Source organism: Gymnogyps californianus, chromosome 1 (assembly GCF_018139145.2).
Source record: "Gymnogyps californianus isolate 813 chromosome 1, ASM1813914v2, whole genome shotgun sequence".
NCBI lineage: Eukaryota > Metazoa > Chordata > Aves > Accipitriformes > Cathartidae > Gymnogyps > Gymnogyps californianus.
Window position 1 is genome coordinate 139,525,197 of NC_059471.1, and position 22,837 is coordinate 139,548,033.

The window sequence follows — 22,837 nt, forward strand, 5'->3', positions numbered from 1 at the left end:
GCAAATGTTGTGTAATCTCTGCTCAGACTGATAAGTAGTCATCCACTCTAATCTATTAGCATTTTGCCAGAATTTTTAACCAAATCAATAGTATTGTATCTAACAGAAAAGAGAGACTAGAAGTCATCCACAAAAGAAAGCTGTAGACTAACAATTCTGTTAGTCTTTTAAGCCATCCAAAGTCCTGGACTATTAGTTACACAGTTAGTGCTGGAAATAAAAGAGGAAAATGCTGTCCAGAAAGACTAAAACTGAACAATTGTGTAGCTATCTGTGCATAGTGAAGATCCTCAAGGAAGAAAGTACGTGTGCAAATGACAGAAAAGAGATTTTAGGAGCACTCATACAGCTAACACTTTTTGCTCAGATGTTTTACCGCCAATCACCAGGGAAGTGTTCCACAGAAGTTCCAAAGTCTCCACTTCTGTACAACATCACCTGCAATGATTCAAGAAAAGCAAATCCCAATTAGCCTCTAGGTCACACAGCAGTATATAAACTTACAGTTCTGGAGGAGGAGAAAAGAAATGCTGCACAGGCAAGTATCTTGTAATGCAAAAAGAAGGGGTAAGAGGAGCATCTTTTTCACTAGCCTCTTAGGTTTGGTTTTGCTTTCATTCTTCTGTAGTTTTATGGTTTGGGGTTCGTTTTTTTTTCATTTTTATGTACTTTCATTCTTTTGTTTTTCTAAATATGAACCTCCTAGATTCTCTTGCTCTTCAAGTCGAGCACTGAAAAAATCTGTCAAACAAGAATGAACCTGTCCCTGGACAAATTATTCTTGCAACTTTAAAGGTTGTATCCAGAAACTTTTCCCTTTAGCCACTGAAAGCTGAGTGAGTGATTCTGCCCCTGGGAAAGTGTGGTCATCGGCAGTCACATAATATTAGCATTCAACATATCCATGAGTGATCTCATCTTTCTACAACCCCAGGGTATCATTGTTTCTCCACTTTTCCAGCACTCTTCTCTGTCTGAATTGGCACTACAGTCATTACCAGTGTTAGCCAAGAATTTAAACCTTCAGAAATCTTGTACATATATACAGAAAGAATTGCCCATACAGCCTCTATGGGAAAGCAGTCACTTTGGTGGTCTTCTGTCTCTAGACATCTTCATGCATATATAACAGAGCTCAAACAGACAATCTGATAGAGTCTGTGTCTGGTTTGATTGGTTTTGAAAATACGAACAAGCAGTTTTAGCTTTACTGAAGAAGTATTTACCATGGACTCCCCGTTACAAATTTGTTTCACTCAAACATCTGTACTGACTATTGAAACCACTAACAAATGTCCAACTAAGATCAAAGGAAAACTTTTAAATGAGATCTGAAGTAACAAATGCTATTTTCAAAAGTTAGTGCACATGCATGTGAGACATGCTCATACAGCCACACCAGCTGCATGAGTATCTATATTCTTTCTTAACATCATTTGTGGTATACGTAGGTGTGAGTTTGGGATCTCTGGACTCACAATTTATGCTGTTAACTTCTAAAGTGGAATGTAACATTTGCTTTGGCATTAGACAGTTTATGTCACAGAAACCATTCAAGTCTGACTGCAACGAAAAGCAGAAAGACAGAAGTTAGATGATGATTACTGCAGTAGCAATAGTCTTGCTTCTATAGCTTTGCTTATCCACGTGGTATCGAACTATAGAAATACCAAGGAGTTCCACCTACAACAAGGTGCCCCATCACCATGTTTATGTGATACAGCACCATTGATACGGTTAAAAATAATGGTAAATTGCTCTCAATATAGTGAAAAACATGCTGACATATGTAGAACTCCTCCATTCAATTATTGGCCCAATCATAATATGCCCATTTTGTGCTATCTAACGGGTTCACAATACAAAGATGCTATATATGTGAACACCAAAAAATTAACACCTTCGCTTTCAAAATATCAATATGGGTTTTCTTCTTAAATTACTTGATTAGTTGCAATTGGTCATAGGTTCTTGCATTTTTCTCAACTAAGAACTGGGCCATGATCATCTGAATTATAATTTCACTTGTGTTTCTAGCAGAGCTTTTACAACCATTCCACACACTGGCTGGAATACTATGTTTTGGTGCATTAACAGCATATATTCCAGTTTGGACAGGAGTCTGAAACCAGTTCCCAGAGATCTGAAACTAACACTGCAAAGCGCTGCAGGAAGCTGTATTTCACACATCTATGGGGTTGTTTGTCTTGTAAGAGGTTTTTTTGTCTGATTTGCATTTATACTGCTGAACTTTACTGGCCCTCTGATGTCCTTCATCAGATTTAACCAATTTCAACATGTTTAACATTGAGGGGATTCCTCAAATCCAACCTGTAGACAATTCTTTCCAAGTTTGTTTTTACTGTTCCCAGTGTAGCATATAAGAAAAAGGAAGACGAAGATAAAGACTAGGACATCTGAAAAGCACCTGTTATAATTTGTTGTGCTTTCATTTGCATTAATACCTTTTAAATCCAGTTGTAGCACTGGAAAACACAAACTGAAGCTTTATTGCTGCTAAGTTGTGAAGGCAGTCATACAGAAACTGTGTGCTGCCTCACCAAAAATGCTCATTTCTTCCAAAGTTTCTACAAATACAGACAGCAATTTACTTTCCTAAAGTGACCTATGTAATATCACATTTACACCTAAATGTAAACTAAAGGAAAACATACAGGAGAACTTACAAGCCTTCTACAAAGAACAAATTCCTAAATTTCAAGAGAAACAAACACCAACACCACAACAGATGGCCCAGAAATACAGATATAATTAACACTCCTGCAAAGTTTTTCTTTTCCCCAAAGACATAAGACGAAAAGCATGCCTAAGGATGATTGACCCAACAGAAGTCTGTATGAACGTAGTACAAAGGCAAAGTAAGGTTCAGTGACTAATTCTAGTCCTTAGCTGGACAACTTACGGTGCTTTTCCTCATTATGACCTCCTTGTAAAAGCATCACCCAAATCACCTAACCATACGCGCAGCCATGCTGTTCTGATATGGGCTGAAATAATAAAACTGCAAGAAATGTAAAAAAATGCTAATTTAATAAATTCACCCCGAGTTTTAGAGTTACCTCACCGACAAGAAAGTAAGTACAAGAGCTTACTGTTCTTGTTCTTAGCCTTTATGGTCTAAGCCAACGCAGCATGACTGATTTGAGCAAACCTAAATACTTTCCTTATAAAGACAATGAAAAAAAATCACCAAATTTAGTAAAGCAACAGTCCCGCAGGATGAAAATAAGCAACATTCATTTTCTTCCCTATAAACTTTATAATACTTTAAAAATAAAAGAGGCAGGGAACAGCAAAGTCCCTCAATTTTGTCAGATAACACATCTGCTACGGACTCCTTATTAGAGATAGGTGTCATTGCGACTTGCTGATTGAACTATCTCTACTGGGAGACTTGCCAAGTGGGTATCAAAGATGCAGAGTTTTCTAAACTCAGAAATAGCACTAGAGCATACAGCTGGTTCTTGAGGGCTAGTTCCTGAAGATCAATGCAGCATATACCAGACAATTTTAGTATACCCCAAATTCTTTCCAAGGTCTCAAAACAAAGTCAACAACAACAAAACCAACAAAGTTAAAACTGGTAATTCATACTGGACAAGCGGAGCAGAATGAAAAGCAAGTAGGCAGCAATTCTCCCCTTTCTTTTGTTACTAAAAAGGTAAGTAGCACTTTATGCAAAATACTTAAACAGTATTGATTTTTTTCTTAAATGCAAGTTTTGCAATTAGTAAATTAGACAGCAGTTAGACTGGCATGACATAGCAGTGGTGGGAGGAACAGCCCCTTCCTGACACCACCTTCCACTAGCTTTATAATTCAGAGAAAAGTAGACTCAGAATTGTGGCAACAGGGGCAACTGGATGAGGAAAATGAGGTTGCCTTTCAGACCTGAACTCTGTAAAACAGTCAGCAGAACAGCTCCAGTGAGCTCCTACATACAGCCCAGATGGTTTTAAAGCCCACAGATTGAACTTTGGAAGGATAAATATTCTCAAGTATCCTTTAGGAGAGAGATTGCATGGACTAAAATTGTGCCAGGGAGCACACTTAAAAACATGGGATGAATATCCAGTGTCTGAGTCACCCACATCTTGGCCCCATTTAGTTTGCTAGGATAGAAGTGGTGTTTTCCAGGTGCATTTGGATGTTGGTGCCTGGCTCCTCAGCACAGGAGAGGAAGCTTGTGTTGGAGAACCAGCAGTGTGGGAGCTCAGTGTCAGCAGCCCAGCAGAATACTAACAGCCACCTCAGAAAATTGTACACAGTCATCTGTACTAAGGTCTGCTGGAGGTCACAGGGTCCGTGAAGTCTTAGAAGGGAAGTGGAAAAAGAAAAGCAAAGTATTTCCTTAGGGAATCCCAAGGCAATTCAAGGGACGATATGTGTCTGTACACCCAGTTTCAAGAGAAAATGACTTCTTGGGTATGGCTGCTACCCTGTTCTTGCCTGAGTTATATATTCTGAGATGCACAAGACACCCTACGGGTTTTCTCAGGTGAAAACAGAGCTTGTTTTTCTTGTTCAGAAAGTGAAGGGCTTACAGGGTATGTACAAGTGCCTTGCACAGGGCAAATACCATCTCTCTTCAGAGCCATGAGGATGGAAGGAAGGTTAAGTAAGGCAGGTTATTGAAGCAAAAACAGAACTTTGGAGAAGTCACCTGTGCAACCTCTTAAAAACTGAGACAGCCCAATGCCACCTAATATTGTAAACTTATGTCCTCCTATCTGTATTAAAAAGGTTATTTGAATGGGTACTTGATGAGAACTTAGGACTTCTATCATCTCCAAGAAAAGCCTCATGGATACTCCTGGTTAGCTGAGCAGTAAAGAGCAGCCTCCTATCTATTTTTCTATAAAGTATCTACCTATGTCTGTTCAGATGTGATGACTGAGTATATAAAAATTGGTATCTTTGTATTCAGCACTTAGGATTCTAAAGCATTTCTGTGTCACAGCTGCTTATTTTATAACTAAAAAAAAAGAAATCCTGAAGTTTCATTAGTTACCACAGTATCAACAGTAAGACTGTGAAAGCACTTGAATTGTATTCTGCCGTGTGCATTAGCCACAAACAGTCAGCTAAATTCCAACTGGGGAATCTTATGGTTAGTGAATGCAGCACTGAAAGCACACAGAGTGGTTTTCAAATTGAACCCTTCTCTGACCTGTAAGAAAGTGAATCTGTAAGTCATTGAGAGAAAGAAACAAAGATAGACACAGGGAAAGGAAAGAATTAAACACAAAATTCCCAGGATGCCATGTTTAGTCATTATTCCAACTATTAACACACTGTGGAAAGAATTAGTACTCTCATGCATGGTAGAGAAATAGCCCTGTAGTTACTGCCGTTCTGCAGAACAACTACTCACTGGAGTCTCCCAGAAAAAGGAATATGTCTCAACTCTTGAGCTGATGCTTTACACCTAAATAAAAAATAATTACTGAGACAAACTGTGAAGTATTACAGGGACTGCACTGTAATAACGACCGAATTACTGCATTGCTGAATCTTATGTCAGATTTCTAAGTCTACCAAGAGGTACAGAAGTTGCCCATAAGACTAAATTTAAAGTAAAATACTACATATCCATATTGATTTTAGAATGGGAAATTCTAAAGCCAAGGAATAACCTGACTGGAAATTTTATCCAGGAAACAAACAAACAAAATCAATGATAGACTGTGGGGAAAAGCTGTGGTTTGCAATTTATCTGGCAGTAGCACTTAGCTGCCACAACTAGGGATCAGAGCCATGCAGCTCTGGGTATAACAGACAGTACTTGTAATCACAGGTTATTACAGTCTTCAGCAGCTAGAGAGTCACTAGACTCTCTAAACTCAGTGGAGAGAGAGAGGCTTTGCCATGGTTCTTACTGCTCTCTTCTGAATACAGAGAAATTTTGCTTATGGAAAATAAAAATATCCATACTAGTTGATTTTTTTTTCTTTTGGTCCTTTTCAAAGGGATATAAACAGGTGGAGTTCTCTCTCCCTCTCTTTCAAAAAGAAAAAAAAAAAAAACCCAAAGAATTTACTACTGAATTTAGTGAGCAGACCTGGAACATCAGTTCTAGTCTTAAACCATTTAAAATGTGAGTAATACTAGATCTGCCATTCTATTCATGTATTTTACTTTACATCTATTAAACCTGACCTGTGGGAAGCATCTCTCAACCCATCCAGAAGTATGGAACTCATTGCTTAATACTGCAAAGTTGTTTATATAGGTTTATATAATCTCCAAATCTGCTCAACTGCTGTTAGGCTGCCAACAAATGGCCCACGTCATAGTGATTTTTGCAATCCAGATGCTTGTGCAGAAGAAACAGGATGTATACAATCCATTCGCTAAAACTCTTAAATAAAAAGTTATTTTGACCCCCCCAAAAGCTATTAAAAACAAGACAGAAGATGAGAAGTAGTGACTTCTAAAATAAAAATTTGTAGCCATATTACCTGCTCCCAGCCTTTCCTTTTCATCCAATAGTTGATGTCTCTAACAGATATGTCTACTTCTTACCATTTCCCCTCCTATCTAAACAACTAATTCCTTTCATTTATTGGTACTGAATTATAAAAGCGTCATTGTATGAGATACAAAGAGAAGCATAAATCAAAAGAATATATATATACATTACATTCAGGCCAACAAAATAAAAATTAAACATTCTCTTTTCCAGTTTGCCTATTCACTTAGCGAAATGCTTTAAAGAATGCTGACAGTTCTCCTTACCCACTTCCCTTCTTTGTCTTTTTGGTGGCTTACCACAGATGACTATCATTTGACCTATAATGAAACTATTTGATGATGGGTTGTCATAAAATTATTCAACTGCATTGTATGATGTAAGCACTTTAGTAATTTTCACAACCTCTGTCTAATTCCAACAGGTTCCTGTTTCTTGTTAAGGAAAGTGACAGAAGATGCAGGTGGTTCTCCTAAGAATGGACCCATTTCTTCAGTATGAAACAAAGTCTTCATTGCAGTTCAAGACTGTAAATATAGTAAAAACAAGCACAGGAAAACAGATAGAATGCACCACAGACATGAGATCTAACTCTTAAATCTAGGTGACAGTGTGTCCCAACATACATATACCTTGTCAGTGTGTATTTTTTACTGTTACATTACAATCCATATTTAGTAAATTCTGAGAAAATCAGTATTAGCATACAGAAAGATCAGAGAGCTTGAAACAATTAGCTATGATGGGTTTTTTTAATCTACGTACTTCAATGTTAAATTTAAATGACAGAAACGTAATCAAAATGGGATGCCCGCTTACTCTCAGTAAATACAATGTAAAACCCAATCCAGCTCCTGTTGAAGTTAGCAGACGATTTGCCTTTCTGTTCATGGGGACTAGAATGAAAGCAAGCAGGCTTGTCTATGCTCCCAGTTCTACCAATTACTTAAGGTGTGTTTTGAACAATGTTAGTAAAATTCCTGTAAATGTCTGTCCGGATAGTCTTGTTCAGTTAAAATTATGTTTATTATGTTTAGATTGTATCAAGTACAAGCTGTACTAAAAAAAAAGTCCCCATTAATCTAAGAGTGAACACACAGAGCATTAAACTATTTGGTTTATATTGTCATACAATTATACTGGTATACCAATTCTGGCAAATACCCTTCTGTGGACGAGACCTTAGAATCATATTTAGATCAAACTAAAAGAGGTTAGTCTGAAATTGAAAGAGCAGTGTCCCCCCAGCACTATATGAAGTTTGACCAAACCAGTTCAATATGTCAGAGCAACAGTTACTACAAAACAGCCATACTATAAAGCTATAATGACTCAACAAATTAGAAGTTGTTTGAAAATGAAGACCACAACAATTATTAGCTAACACTAGCATAGCACTTTATTATTTCTAGTACAAAGGATCTGATTCTCACACAAGTTCCCGCTGAAGAAGAATGGAAATGGAAGAAAGTACCTTGAAACCTTCTCCGGTTTCCAGGAAGGAAGAATTCTTCTCATGGAACCCAGTATAGTATAATAGAGCAACTACATTTCAAAAGAAATGCTGCTGGTCTGTAAGTAAACTTAAATATGTGACTACCTAGCCAGCATCTTTAAGCATCTCACTGCAGTAGTGCCTCTGAAAGAAAAGCCAAGGTGCGAAAGGAACAGAAGCCAATAATTTCTTTACAAAGCTTAGCTGACTGCTCAACTTTAATATTCAAAAAGGGCAAAAAAATTCATCTTTGTGAAGAAATGATTTATTGTTTTGTGGCTTTTACTATCCTTGTATATACACATACATATTTAATCAAGACCCAGGACTTCACTCTGCACTCTTGAAAACTAAGATCAATACTCTGAAAAGCTGTCACATGGAGTAAGCTAAAACCAAGATTTAAAAGCCTAAATGCTTTGAAAATTTTTCCTCAGACTGTTGGTATCCATTCAAATATTGTTCAGCTTCCTGCTATCCCTTACTCCCTCTGTAACAGTACAAGGGGCAAATCCACTGAACTGAAATTTTAAACCCAAATAAAAAATCTGAAATAATAGGCACTGGATTAAGGCACACATAGTTCTATTGCTATTTCTCTTCCAATGCTGGTATACTTATTATTTACAGATTTGTAAGCAGATCATTTTGGTATTAGTTATCAGTAAAGAAACCCCCAAACTATTTTCAGGAACATGAACAAAAAATTCTTGGGCAGATGCTCAACTTCTTCCTCTTGAGTCAGACAAACAAATCTGTTTGTCCTCTCCTGACTTCTGCTTTCTACAATGCAAATGCAAAAACTCACAAACTTACTGAATTACTGTAATTGTTCAGGAGTTAGACAGTTTAGCTATTTAGTGGTCTGGTGATCTATTTTGCCATCAGAATCACTGAATGCCTTCGTTTTCTCCCATCCTTTGCTTGTCATATAAATAGGCCTTCTGTCTACCAAGTAGCATTAGATATACCATGTGATGCTGATGTCTAGTTTACTGCACTCATAACCTCTCTTTCACAATGACCTCACAGTAATAACAGCTTTTGTTTTCACATGAGATAAGCTGACATAAAATGACTCTAGCAAAGTATTTATTTGTTATATATATGTTTTTTTTATAATGAAAATAATTACATGTGGAATGCTTTTAAGGACTTCAGTTACACAAGACTTGGAATTACCTGTTATTTTTGGGGGGGAAGCACATAAGTAAATTAGTTCTGACAAAACCTTTGATGAATGTTTAATCAGGTGATACACATTCAGACTTATAATGCCTCTTACTTAAGCCAGGGGAAAGTGCACCAGGATTTTCAAGATACGAATGTGACGAGCTACATGGAGACAGCCATTTTACACACTACTATCATGCACTTCTCCAGTCTTAAATCCCCCTAATTCTTTGTCCTTCTTCTCCTTCTCCTTGAGCATTCCCATCTGTCAAAGCCAACATCAGTTAAAGAGTATAGCTTCTGTTCTTCACCCACATGCAGTTCTAAGAGTAAAACTAGTCATTGCAAGCTACTGAAGGCTATTTCCAATTTTCTATTTCTCATTTCCATTTTCTTTTCCTCTTGTCTTCTTGGGCTGGAGGAAGGAAGAAGGGAGTTTCAGTTGACTGGCTGATTGGTAGGTATTTCAGCTTTGGCTCTTACCCTGAAAGATTAGGTAAGTACTATCCCTCTCTCTCTGACTGGCAACAAGCAGAGTTAAAGGGATATCAGCAGCTGCTGGGATGAAAAGAAAGAAAATGCATGATATGTTTCATCAGAGAAGTGCATCTGGCACCTAATACCCAGGCATAACACTCGAGGCATGCAAAGGAGAAGGAAAGGAAACATGCACCTAATGAATCTGTGATAAACAGTTGTGGCACAGTGTATCAACCAGCAGCCTAAGACTCATTTTTAGTCTTATAGTTTATAGTTGTAAATAGTAAGATTACAGTTACAAAATAAAAGGTAGTTGGAAACCCAGAAATATCATCCATTAAAAGCAAGAGTTTGCCTTAAAAAGTGAATCAGTTTTACCAAGTGAATCCATGAACACGTGACCGTTCACCAAATGTCTTCCTTCCTCCTGTTACCGTTACTCCACTAATCATTCCACATTTCACATAACAGGCTTCAGCATTATTGGTGATTTTAATGTTGTCTGACTGACATCCACCTTCAAAATTGTCTTTTATATTTCAACACTGAGAGTGGCAGTATGTGTTCACACAAGGAAACACATTAAATACCAAGAGAATAGTATCTGACGGAAGAATCAAATTTTTGTGAAACTAAGTATTGTTACAACAGCCACTTATTAACATTTCTTAGCCTTTATGTGATTCTCTGCAACAGGAACTTCTGTCAGTAGTACCCATTATTAACCATATATGATATTGCATGTATATATATTCTTTAATCTTTTCCTTCCCTCATTAATTTGTTATAAGCAGGAAGGGTTTTGGTGTTTTTTTGGTTTTGTTTGATTTTGTTTGTTTGTTTGTTTTGTTCCTAGGTATCTGAGACATTCTCAATTTGAGGCCAGGGCCACGATTATGTAGCAAATCTGACCTGACATTCATGTCTGGACTCCTGACTCTGGTCCACTGCTCTTACTTTTGTTGCTAACATTGAGTGGGAAGCATATTGATTAGAAACAAAGCTTTCTACAGGGAGATACTTTACCTCTATTTTCTGTGAGATACCATAAGTACTATTGGACATACGTATTCTTGGAGTACATAGCCAACTATTTAAAACACAAATCACACAATTTCTTTTAACTGAAAACTGTATGACCTGTGGAGAGTTGCCACTGAGTTGCTACCAGTTTCTTTCAGCTTTCCCTGCGTTTTGTAACTTCAACTCATCAGCTAGAGTACTCCAGCACTAATGGGAATGATCCATTCAGAGTCTGACTTCAAGTCAATATTGTTCTTCCTGTTCTCGCTCAGTTCAGTTAGCCAAGAAGTTAGGTGACCTAATACATATTAAATGAAATGTTTAAGCCTGGCTCCACACAAAGCTGTGCAAAATGTTACCTGAGTTTACACAAATCCTGTGTACTCAAACTATCCAAGAAATCTCTCCATTCACACCGTAGTGTTACTTGCAGACCCACTGCCATAAAGAGACAGAGACTGATTAAGTTTCTCATTTCACAGCGCCCAAAAGACCAAGCAATTTTGGTACTCTGACAAATGAATAATGGTGACTTTGCAATTCCCTTCTCTGTATTCCTTGGACAACTTTTGCCTTACTCTACAGGGATGATCAAAGTCTTTATCTACATACAGATTCCTTCTCTCCAATATATACACTAGAAACATGAAAACTCTTCCAAGAACAAATCTAGAACATGAAGTAGAAAATAATCTCATTCAATTAGAAGGACGTGCTAGATCACATCTATTTGATCATTTTTAGTGTATTTCAAATTATTTCTCGTATCAGTTCACAATAACGAACATGCTTATATACGTAGGAGGCTGAACAAGTGATTGTGACCTCCAGGTAGTACAGTGATACTGTACAATACATCAATCCCTCACTTAGTCTGACAAATGTGAGTCACTGACACCTTAGATTTCCTTTAAGAAAATGAGGGAAGAGGGTGAAACAAGTTGAAGCTCGTTTCACCTGCAAGCTAACTTAATGAGTCATTGTTCATTTCAAACCTCCTCCTAAAGCATTCCTTAAATCTAAAGTTGGTGGTCCAATCTTTATCATATCAAGTTTTTAAGCTAGTATCTTCCCTGCCTCTGAAAGACTGATGTCATTTTACATGAATTACACACAAAGTAGTATTATTAATTGCCTTTTCCTCATATTGAGAGATTACTTCCGAAGAAAATCTTCTGAGTTCACAGAACACACATTGACACAATGTAGCACCACATCAATATACAGGAAAGTGGAGATGAAAAATACCTTTTTTTGCATCTTGAATGAAGTCCAGTCCGCCTTAATTTTAACCAATCTTTCAAGGTTCATGTATAATCAGAGTCAGAAGACACATCATTGACAACATAACCCTGATTTCAGTTATGCAATTAGGATTGACTAAGAGATAAGTGACCTTATTGAATATTTTGTTGCTAGTGCATTTTCTTTATCAAAGATCTCATCAGTGATTTTACTAAATGCTTCCTCCCTTCAAAGGAGATGTCTTGCACAACATGCATTATTATAGTCTAACAGTAAAAGTTTTCACATAAAATCGTCCAACTTTTATAACAGAATTTACTTCAAACTACATGATGGGAAAAATCAGAAAAGTTTTGGAGGGAGGAGGAGAGAGGAAGAGAAAGAAAGTGAGAGGGAGTGAGAAGGAGAGAAGCTATTTCTTAATCAGGAAACCATGATTCCTGAATACAAGAAAACAAGCAGGTAGGGAAATTCCCTTCAAAATTTTTAATGTGACGCATTATTTGAACTGATCAACAAACCATTGCTAAATTCACTAAAGAATCCTTAGGCAGAATCTCCTGCACAGAAAAGGCCTTTCTCTGCTCTATTCCTGATCACAAAAGGCAAGTGACGGTACCCACTGGAGCAGGTAAGACTTTTTCCCTGCTCTTTCTCTCAGTGCACAAGCCAGCAGACTTCCCGAGGAACTCAAAGCATTCCACTCTTTTGTCACCCTTTCCCTTTCTGAATCCAAAGAAAATGTGAAATTGTACTAAATGAAATAACTGAGTCCTAGTACGTGCAAAGTATTTCATATAAAAGTATAATCAGGCTATATAATGGACCTTACCTTGAAGTCTGTGCTCTCGTCAAGTTTTGTAATTTCTAAGGTAAAGTTGAAGTGACTTAAAGAGAACTCAGCATGAACAAGGACTTTAAGGATTAGACCTAATATGATAATAGATTATAGTATCTTACAATACATACAATTTATTTTATTATGAAGGGTCTCAGGGTATGTGCATCCATGTAATTCAGAAATCTACAAGACTGGGAATTTTCTGGTGACATTATTTCGTTTGGAAATACCAGGTCACTCTGAAGGGTTTTCATGTACCAGGTAAAATTTCTAGCTAGAGAGAATAATTCCCAAGACCAGAAAATAGCTCAGTCATTAGGGCGCTCATCTGCACTGTGGGAGATGTGGCTTCAAAATGGTCCATGTTCTGCCTGATATTCTTTTCTATTTTTGTTATAGTTTGCATATGTAATCACATGTTCATTGGCCTGCATTTTCTTAGTCCGATGATTTGGACACTTGCCTAGGAAGTAGGATACCCAGGTGAAAGTCCCCATTCTGTCCAATTCTTCAGAAACACTTCAAGCTGGCTGAATACCTGAGTGAATGCATTGGCCAACAAGCTCTTTATGGATAGATTCTACTTTTTCCTTTCCTGCAGAAAATTTTCAGAAATTCCTTTTTACACACAGATATTCAGACAATCCAAATGCCAAAACTTGAAGCTTATTTTGGACAGAAGTCTCCTCTGCAGTCTAGTGCCATACGAAACACTGCACAGCACCACCACCCTGGAACAGCAAAGCCACATGCAATCTCGCCTCCTAATTCAAGACAGGACACAAATGATTAGGGAGTCTGAAATCTTCAGCACATCATGCATTTGGTCTAACAAATTTCCACAGCTCTGCAAACTCACTTGGAACAACAGGGACATGTGTTTTTCTTTCTCCTTCCACCTAGTAGATACAATGCCCTCTTGTACCTCTTCAAGGTTGAGGCCAGAAATTCCCCGCTTTCCTTGCTTTTTCACCATCCTTGAAAAGGAAAAGTGAGAGAGATCTTTGGGTTCCTTTGTCCCTCAGAGCATGGCTAGATGGGTTAAGACACTTTGCTTTTAATACATGCCCCATGGTTTTAAACTCCATTTTGATGCATCTTTAAGTTCATGACTCTCAGATCGCAGGGCTGTCAGCAGATACGGGGGAAGTACTACTGCATTTTTAAAAATTATTTTTACCTGGTTTGTGTTTTCAAGCTCATCTTTTAAACAGAGAATAAGAAACATAATATACAGGTATTTCTAATGAAAACAGAGAACTATGTATTCATCACATGAATCTAGACACTGGCTATACAAATATACACCTATATTATCAATGTTTAATTTGGCCTTTATTATATAGTATAAAGTCAGTGCAAAATAGATAAGAATTTTGCCTGGGAAATGAATTGAAAACTCAGGTATCTAAGGGTCCTTGCAATCCAGGAGTCAAATACACAAATAAAAATATTAACATGTTTTTTTCTAGCAGCTTGTGTCTTCCTTTCTTTTTTACTCCTGCAGAATTGTGTATGTCTAAAGCTGTTTGTTAAAGTGTATTAATTATTACCACCCAACTAACATATATATTCACAGTTCCAACTTTAAATTGTATTTTTATTTATAAACATTTCCCATATTTTTCAGAACACTTAGTAAGCTCTCTCTGGTGGTGGATTTTCCCCCGTGTATATTTTCCATTTTTTCCATATTACTGTAGTGTAATAAAAATATCTATTATCTGCATTCCATGAATGCAGTTAGAGGTTGAACTGGGGAGGGGGGGGGAGCGCATGTATTGCATATTTAGATCTCTTCTTATGCTAAATAGATGGAGAAATGTAAAATTCATATAGTGAAACAGTATTTTGCTACAAACAAGGGAAAGACTTTTGCTAGATAAGGCTCCAATCTTGAAGAAAAATACAAGATAAATACTTTACATGTATCAGTTATGGTACCATTAGGAAATTTGTTTCAAGACTTAATCCCTGTAACATAAGTTAAAGGTGAACAAGTAGGTATTGTTAGTGGACAGAGCATTGGACATAACTTTGATTCTGTTCCTATATGTTGTTTCAATTCCATGTCTCATTTTTGCCTTTGCAAAATGAAACTTGGAATATGGACTACTTCTATAAAGTACTACAACACTTATGTACATGAGCTGCATAGATAAGGTATTTTGCAAGCATTTAAGTAAACAAGTAGCTTTGTTTATATTACTAGTCATCTTCACATCTGTGCATAGATATGGAATGGATCTCTCATAGGAAGAAGAAAAAAACCCCAAACACAACAAACCACCCTTCTGTCTAGAACAAACTTCTACATCCACATCTCTCTCGCTGCTTAGTTTGGCAGGGGTATGCAATGGAAAGAGACATTCACATCACCAGAAGAGCCCTGCATAATGTAGCAACAAAAAGAATTTCCACTCTTTGCTGAAGGAAGTACCAAATCCAGGAAGGTTAGTTAGAGGAGTACTTATGTCCCATTTCTCATGCAACTCCGATCAATATAAATCATCTGAGGATATGAATTTTAATAGACAATAACTTACATAAAAAGCATTTTCACCAAGACATTCAGCTCTCATTAACTTCTTTAAAGCCAGAGGGGATGCCTCAAGAACAAGATTTACAGATCAATATAAATTTACAGATTGCTTGTCATACTCGTCAGTCATTTTTGCCTCAATGGAAGAACAACTTCAGAAACTTTAGTTTTAACATTTACAAGTATACTCCATTCACAGACAATTCACTTTCTAGAACCACCTTGCTACTAAAAACCTGTAACTTACAGGAAGAAAGCTTAGAATTAAGACTTGCAACTGGATGAGATTCTTCTAGAAAAGGCAGTTATATATGGCACCTAGTTTTCAGAGGATTTGATCACTCAGAATTCTAGTAGAATGTTTCAGTATTTATAAAGATAAGAATCTGTATTTTAAAAGAACTGCACTGAAAATGGAAACAAGATGGTATAGAAAAGATACGATATCTATTTAAACCTACCACCTTAAAGAACAACCAACCAAATTATTTTCCATTAAGTCAGGCAAGTTTAGCAAGTAACAACTGAACTTAAATCAGTTCCTTCTGTCTAAGACATTGTTCTCATATGTGGTTTTAAGAATTCAAATGGCAGCAAGTTAACCTTAATTGTTCCCTGTTTAGCTTGCACCATTTAAATAACTAACACATCTGTTTTTATAGATATAACATCTTTATACGTTCTCCCCTGCCCCCGCATTGGGAGGAAGAAGGGCATTTATCTACTAATTTTGCTCTGTACGTGGGAAATGTTATTCATCACATAGAACATGGATGCAATTAAGTAACCATATTGAGAGCTGCTGTTCTGTTTCTTAAAGCACAAAGTTAACTTGAGTTGACTTTGTCCTTATCAAAGTGGGATGGCTCCTTCAACCAAGCTGGCAAAGTTCAACTGAAATGCTGTGCCTGGTAACGCGCACAATGACAGACAGATTTAGACAAATGAGAGAATCCAGAAGATAAAAAGAATGATAAGCACTTGACAAAAGAGGACTTATGAAGTGAAGTTCAGTGAACTGGGCATCTTTATCCCAAGAAGAAAAGACTGAGGAGACATTATCACAACTGCATATACATTTGAAGATGGGTATTAAGATGGCAGTTGTCCAATTTCGCCATGTCCACATGGCAGGACATGGTGGGGTTCTACCCCATGGAGTTAATGGGATTAATTTACAGAAAGGGAATGTTTGGTTGGTTAGGTCTCACGCAAGCTTGCTAAGCATAAAGAAAGATATGCACTAAAACAGGTTACCTAATAAGGCTGTGGAATTCACATTATTGGAATTTTTAAAAAACAGGATAAATAAGCATCTCTCAGGAATAAGGTATATGTTGTGTACTTAATGTCCAGTCAGAGCAGAAGGCAGGAGGAGTCAAGGTGATCAGGTATGGCTGTTAATGTTTCTAGGTATTTTATTTCCTTCCAAAGGTTATTTTTTTTCTTTCCTTGGTGCACCTGGGTTTTTTTACAGTTCAGGAATTTAAAAATACCAATTGTGGCTAAATTAAATTTCCCTCTTAGAACAGGAAAGTAATATGCATGTCCCCAGGCCATTTATTTTTTCCCTCTCAGAAGTAAATTAATTCATCTACAAACTAAAGTAAATGTAAAATTGGTCCTTGAAGAAATCCAACACTTTTATTCTTAAGACCCTTGGCAGAACAAAGCAGGCTCATTAGACTTATTGTGAAGTTAAAACTCATTGAGATCTTATATACAAACTTCACTCAAATTGTATGTGTAGGCTTTGTGGGTTTTGATGCTATTCTTTAAAAATAACTGCCTTTTTTCTCATTTAGCTGAACTGTTCTTCCCTAGAGACTTTCCTTTAAAACTATCAGCTATTGAAAAGGCTGTTACTTCTATGGACTTCCAGGGTATCAAGACATTACCTTCAATTAAATTATTTTTCTAAAACGCAAAGTTCCCTCGTCACAACAGAAATGGGGTGCAAACTGACCATAAACAAGCACAAGAACTTGTCCCTCCCTGTGTCCCTCTCCACCTCACGACAAGTCAATCTACATGGACAACATTTTTGAGTCAATGTACGAAAAATTTCAGGGATTGATTATTTCAAGGATTTCATTCTAAGCAAACTCCAGCATTGTTGCCATGGAGGACAATGTAAAACCTCCTGAAAGAGGCACTTCCTATGAAGAGAATGCACTGGACAAAAAGCTTCTTGAAAAAATCCCAGTTAAGAAAAAGAAATAATGAAAAATTATAATCATCAAGAGAAAGTAACTCTGATTCCGAGTTCTTTAATGAGAAAACCAATTCTTCGAACATATGATCGCCTAGTACTGAAGAAGAATAAAAGAGAAGAGGATATGGCCAACAGGTGGAACAATAATCCATGCTACAGAGGAAAGAACATTGAAAGATATGTCAAGAAAAGTGGGAGCATAAAGGTTCTGAAGTATGTCTACCGTGAAACTCGTGTGCAGTGTTCAGAAGAACAGGTATAGAACAATATGAGACAGAGGAGGCTATCTCACCAACTTTCATCTATTTTTTGTTTTGCTCAGATTTCTTAAGAGTTTCATTGCAATTCTAAAATCCCTCAGTTTTGTAAATCCTGCTCATTGAGGTACTTAAAATAGCTCTGTAGTGTTTTGTGGCCTGGAGTCATTGATACTTATTCTCAACTTTAATTCTCTTTTAATGCAGATTTTGCCAAGAATATATGCCAGCACATTAGAAAACTGTTAAACAAATCACTTCAGGGGAAGTTACTTCTTAAATCGCAGTGCTTGGCCTCAGGTAATCACAAGGTGCTGCGGCTGTCATGGCTACAGACTATTAAGCATATAACACTGGATCAACTGTTTTCATTCTTGGAGAGGCCCCAAAAGGTGGTATTAAGCAATAGCTTTTCTATCTAGAAAACTCATATGCTGGATAATGCGAGGTTCTCCAATCCTCTTTGATCCAGTGTGTATATGAGTCACTGCGGTGCTGTGGCCAAGTACCAGTGTAAAATCCCCCAACCCTTCCCCTGCAATTTCAGTTGGATATTGTACTCCTTGCTTTCTGTCCCAGAGAGTGCAGATTGTGCAGATTGGCTGCGTGATTTTAAACAGCTGCTGCACATCACTGTAGATTCATTGTATTTCAGTGGCAGGTGAAAGGAATTGTGCACTTCAAGCTAACTGTATGTACAAGTGATATACTATAGCTTTCTAAAGACACTGACAAGAAGTTTTTAAGGTATTCTAAGAATCTTCTGAGCAAAGAGAAGAAGGCACTGTAAAAGTAATTCTTTATTAATATTGCACGTTCTATATCCTTACAATATCCTTGCCACGAGTTTGAAACAAGCATAGGAATACTGTGCAAAGTCACATAGCCACTTGAAAATTTTCGAAAAGGCATTCTCAGAGTCCTACACTGTACTACTGGAATCCCAGTGTCAATGGTTTGTAGACAATGTACAATTTAAAGAAGAAAATCAAGCAATACTTCTTCTATTAAATACTCTACTTCTGCTCAACTTTGCTGAGCTGTTATAAAAGCCTGTTAGAAAAGACTGATTTGCTTCCTGGATTATAGCTTTGCACAAGTAAGCAGTGTATCTCAAACATACTGTAAACCTGCTAGATATTAGAAAAATTCACCAAACGAAAAAGTGCTTCACAAATTTTCAAACTCACAGCTGTTGAATTATATCCCACCAGTATTTTGTGGTATAGAGTAGACAATCACATATTTAGATGTTCGGAAGATGCTAAAATTTATGCAAGTCAGGAAGACTGAGAAAAAAACGGAATATGACACAGTTAATTTTTCTCCTCTGCTCCACTCAGATGAATTTAATGGCATTAGTTTGTATTTAATCCATACTAATAGAGCAGAAAGCAGTGCACTGTCTGAGACAGACATGGATTGGATTAACTCACTTTATTTAAAAGCAAACATAGTCCTAAAATTGCTGATTTTTGTCTGTTAAACTATTATATACTGTCTCTATGGATCAGCACAAAATTAAAACAGGAAAAACAATTAATTCATGTTTCCATGAGGACATATTACAAACTTCTGTCAGTTTCTTTTCTGTGTTCAATTGGTAACTTAACATGAGAGAGGGGGAGAGCCTGCAGAAATAAACTGGTGCACTTTTAATAACACATCTATACTAGAAAAAGGGATGCTTTTTAATAATGTGTTAACCAGTGCAATAGAATCCAGCATGAACAAGACAGTCCACTTCTAAGAAGCGTTAATGGGCAGAGAACAAATCTTAGACCCCACAATCGTCCCGCCTAAAGAAGGTCTCTGAACTAAGAGCATGCTTCCCAATGGGTTCCCTATAATTCCCTATGGTCAAAAGACATACTTTTCTAATAGCTGAATAACCTCCTGGTAGTGCTTACTCCTCTTCATTGATGGTACATGTGAGTTCTAGCTTAAGTGCCTCAAGCTAGGTAGGATGTATCCTACCTTCTACCTAACCTTCTAACTCAATTTCATCTTCATCAACTATACATATTTAAATGACAACATGCCTCATCTACACTAGAATTTGGAAACGTGCTAACTGGCATGTCCACGTGCATACATACTCCACAGAACAATTCCTTCCTTTCCCCAACTACACTTTTAATGTGCTCATGTGCCTGTACACACAGAAGGTGAAGATAAGAAGGACAAAAAAAAAAGCTCTAACAAATCTTTTCTATTTCCTAAGGAAGCTGTTGTTTTCCTGGGAATGCTAGGAACTTTTGGCTTAATCAGATTTTCACAGATTGCCATATTTGGAGGAAAACAGAGCATTATCATCGGAGACTCACCATCTCAGGTCATCCAGCTGAGTCACAGTACATCATTAAATGCTACTTCTCTAGAAATGAGGCATCAGGAAGAAAAGACATTGTATGGTGCCATGCAAGTTTTCCTGGCATGAGAACAGGCTTTCCATATTATCCACAAGTGATAAAATCATAGGTAGTCATACAGGTTATTTCAAACCACTGTTGATAAAATCTTGACATATCATCATGTCTTTCTGCACCAGGACTATGCCATAAAACAGAAGGTACATTCTATCATGGGAAAATCCCTATCTCAAAATGACTATTTTTGCCCTTGGTAGTCCTTTCACTCAATGTCTGATACAACTCTAATTTCTGTTCTTCTTCCATAAGGAGAAGGCAGTGGTTACCTTTGTCTCTGTGAAGGCAAACTTTCACCAACTTCCCCCCACAAACAACCCACATCCATTCCCCGCCCCCAACACACAAAACCCAACTGTTTAATATTTTTAGAGGTACTTTTAAATTACTTAATTCATTATTCTCCTCTGTAGGTGTTAAAAAAACAGTTTTCTCTAAAGAGGGGGTGGGAGGTATCAATCTCAGTATCTTGTCCTCAACACTTCTGTAAAATAGGTAATTTATTCCATTATTTGCTTGGAAACTTTCTCTGTATCACTTGTTTCTTTTGACCAGAGATGATAGCTTGCCAGTTTTGTACTTCCTTTTTCATTAGAACACTATAGATCTTATATGCTAACATGAATTGGTCAAGTCAAGTAAACTGAAAATTATGTCCCTATATATGACTACAACAAGGTCTTGACAGTATGGGAAGAGACTACGATAGAGGTCTTTAAACTACTGCTACCTTGAAACAGTTAACACAGCTGAGAATTTTACTGTGCCTGCTTTATGAAAGTACAGAACATAACACAATTTTGTCGTGTCCCACATGTCACTGATCTTTGCAACCTTGAAGAATCCATGAGAAAGCTGAGTAGATTTTGCAATGTTGCTATTAAAGCATGAAAGGGCTGACTGAATGTTGCAGTGAGACACCTCCCAAATTTTGGCAAGATTTCTGATTTGTGTTTAGGAGTCATGTCCACAGGCATGAGCCACTTAAGGAATGTAAGCGTGAAGTTAGTATTTATGCTTTTGCCTGTTAATTTTGACAGCTCACAGCCCATGTCCACCTTTTTGAGTTCTACCAAGATCTAAAGAGATACAGAATGCTGATCCCTCCCTTAATGTTCCTTTCAGTGTTCCTTTACGCTGACATTTCTTTGAAATACATACTCAACAGATACTGTTTCACTAATAGTCTATCACTGTAGTCCATCATTTTCCAGTATACTCAAACTGTTTCAGTATTTCCCATTTGCTTTGCACCAGACCAAAATGATCATTTCTGGGGGTCAGCAAAGAAAGTCAAGAGAAAAGGGACGCTTGCCAGCATGCTTATCCCATGCCTGCCTTCCTGGCCATGCTGTCTGTGGTAACTATAATACATCTGCTCTGAAGTTTAAAAGTGTTTCTAGAACAGCAAGTTCCAGGTCATAAATCATTATCTGAATAGGGGAAAACAGAAGACAGGATGACTAGGGACCACCTCTTGTCCTTACTATCTATTAGCTATCTCACAACAAGATCAAATACCTCACCTTGAAATATCTATGATCTTAAGGTAAATCCTGAATAGGGCAAACAGGGCACAGGTGCATTCTGAGCAGTTCTCTCTTCAAATGATCTCCCACTCCTTAACTCTGTAAAAACAGTACATTGTACTATGTTGCACTGTTATGGATCTTCTATAGCATTTAATCCTCCCACATGGTAAAAGTGAATGGTTATGAAAAATTACCTTCATATGACTAGACTATGAAGCAGCAGGTGTACTGTTTATATTGTGGAGTTCTGCGTCAAAAATTGTATAAGCCTGTTGACTGATGTCAATACTGACTATTCAGCCACTGAAAAGACTGGTTTTGGGAAACACATTTGCCTTTCAGAAACTTTGCATTTACTAGTTACTCAAGTCACTAGTTATTGAAGTTACTAGTTACTCAAGACACTGATTACTAAGAGCTACACTCCAGCACATCAAAACCCCTATTGCCAGTAACATTCAGAGAGATTAGATGGCTCAGGAAACAGAACCATAATCTCCAGAAAGTAAAGGAAAACACAGAGGCCATGTCTATAAGCTTGACAGCTGACATAAGTGCAATCCACAGGTCCCTTGATAAAATGCAGAACACATTGCAAAACATTTCCATAGGGGTATGCCAATGTAGCAGTGGCAATGAAGTGTATTTAGCACTGATATTGATGCCATCCAAGTCAACCAGTGGAACTTGACTGCACTCGACCAATAATTTGATTACATCATTGAGGACACAGATGGATGAGGACACAATGTACAGTTTATCCCTTCTCTGGAGACTTCAAGTGCAAATGAGATCACTGATTACATCCAGACTAGAGACACTGAGGCAGAAGTGCAGTGTAAACATCTGTAGACTGAAAAACTCCAGGCAAAAAATTTCTGTCTGAAACTGGGGTCCATCACCCACAATCATATTTGGTAGGCAGTCTTATTTGGTAGGTAAATGAAGCAGGCTGCCAGGTGACCAGATGCATGTCCTTAAACAAGGTTTTACAAAGAGTGTTTTTTCTGTGTTTGACTTGTGTTTTGAAATATTTTGTTTTCAAAAGACTACAAATTCTTTAATAAAGAAATCTTTATATACAGTCATTTCATTCATAGACTTAGTATAGG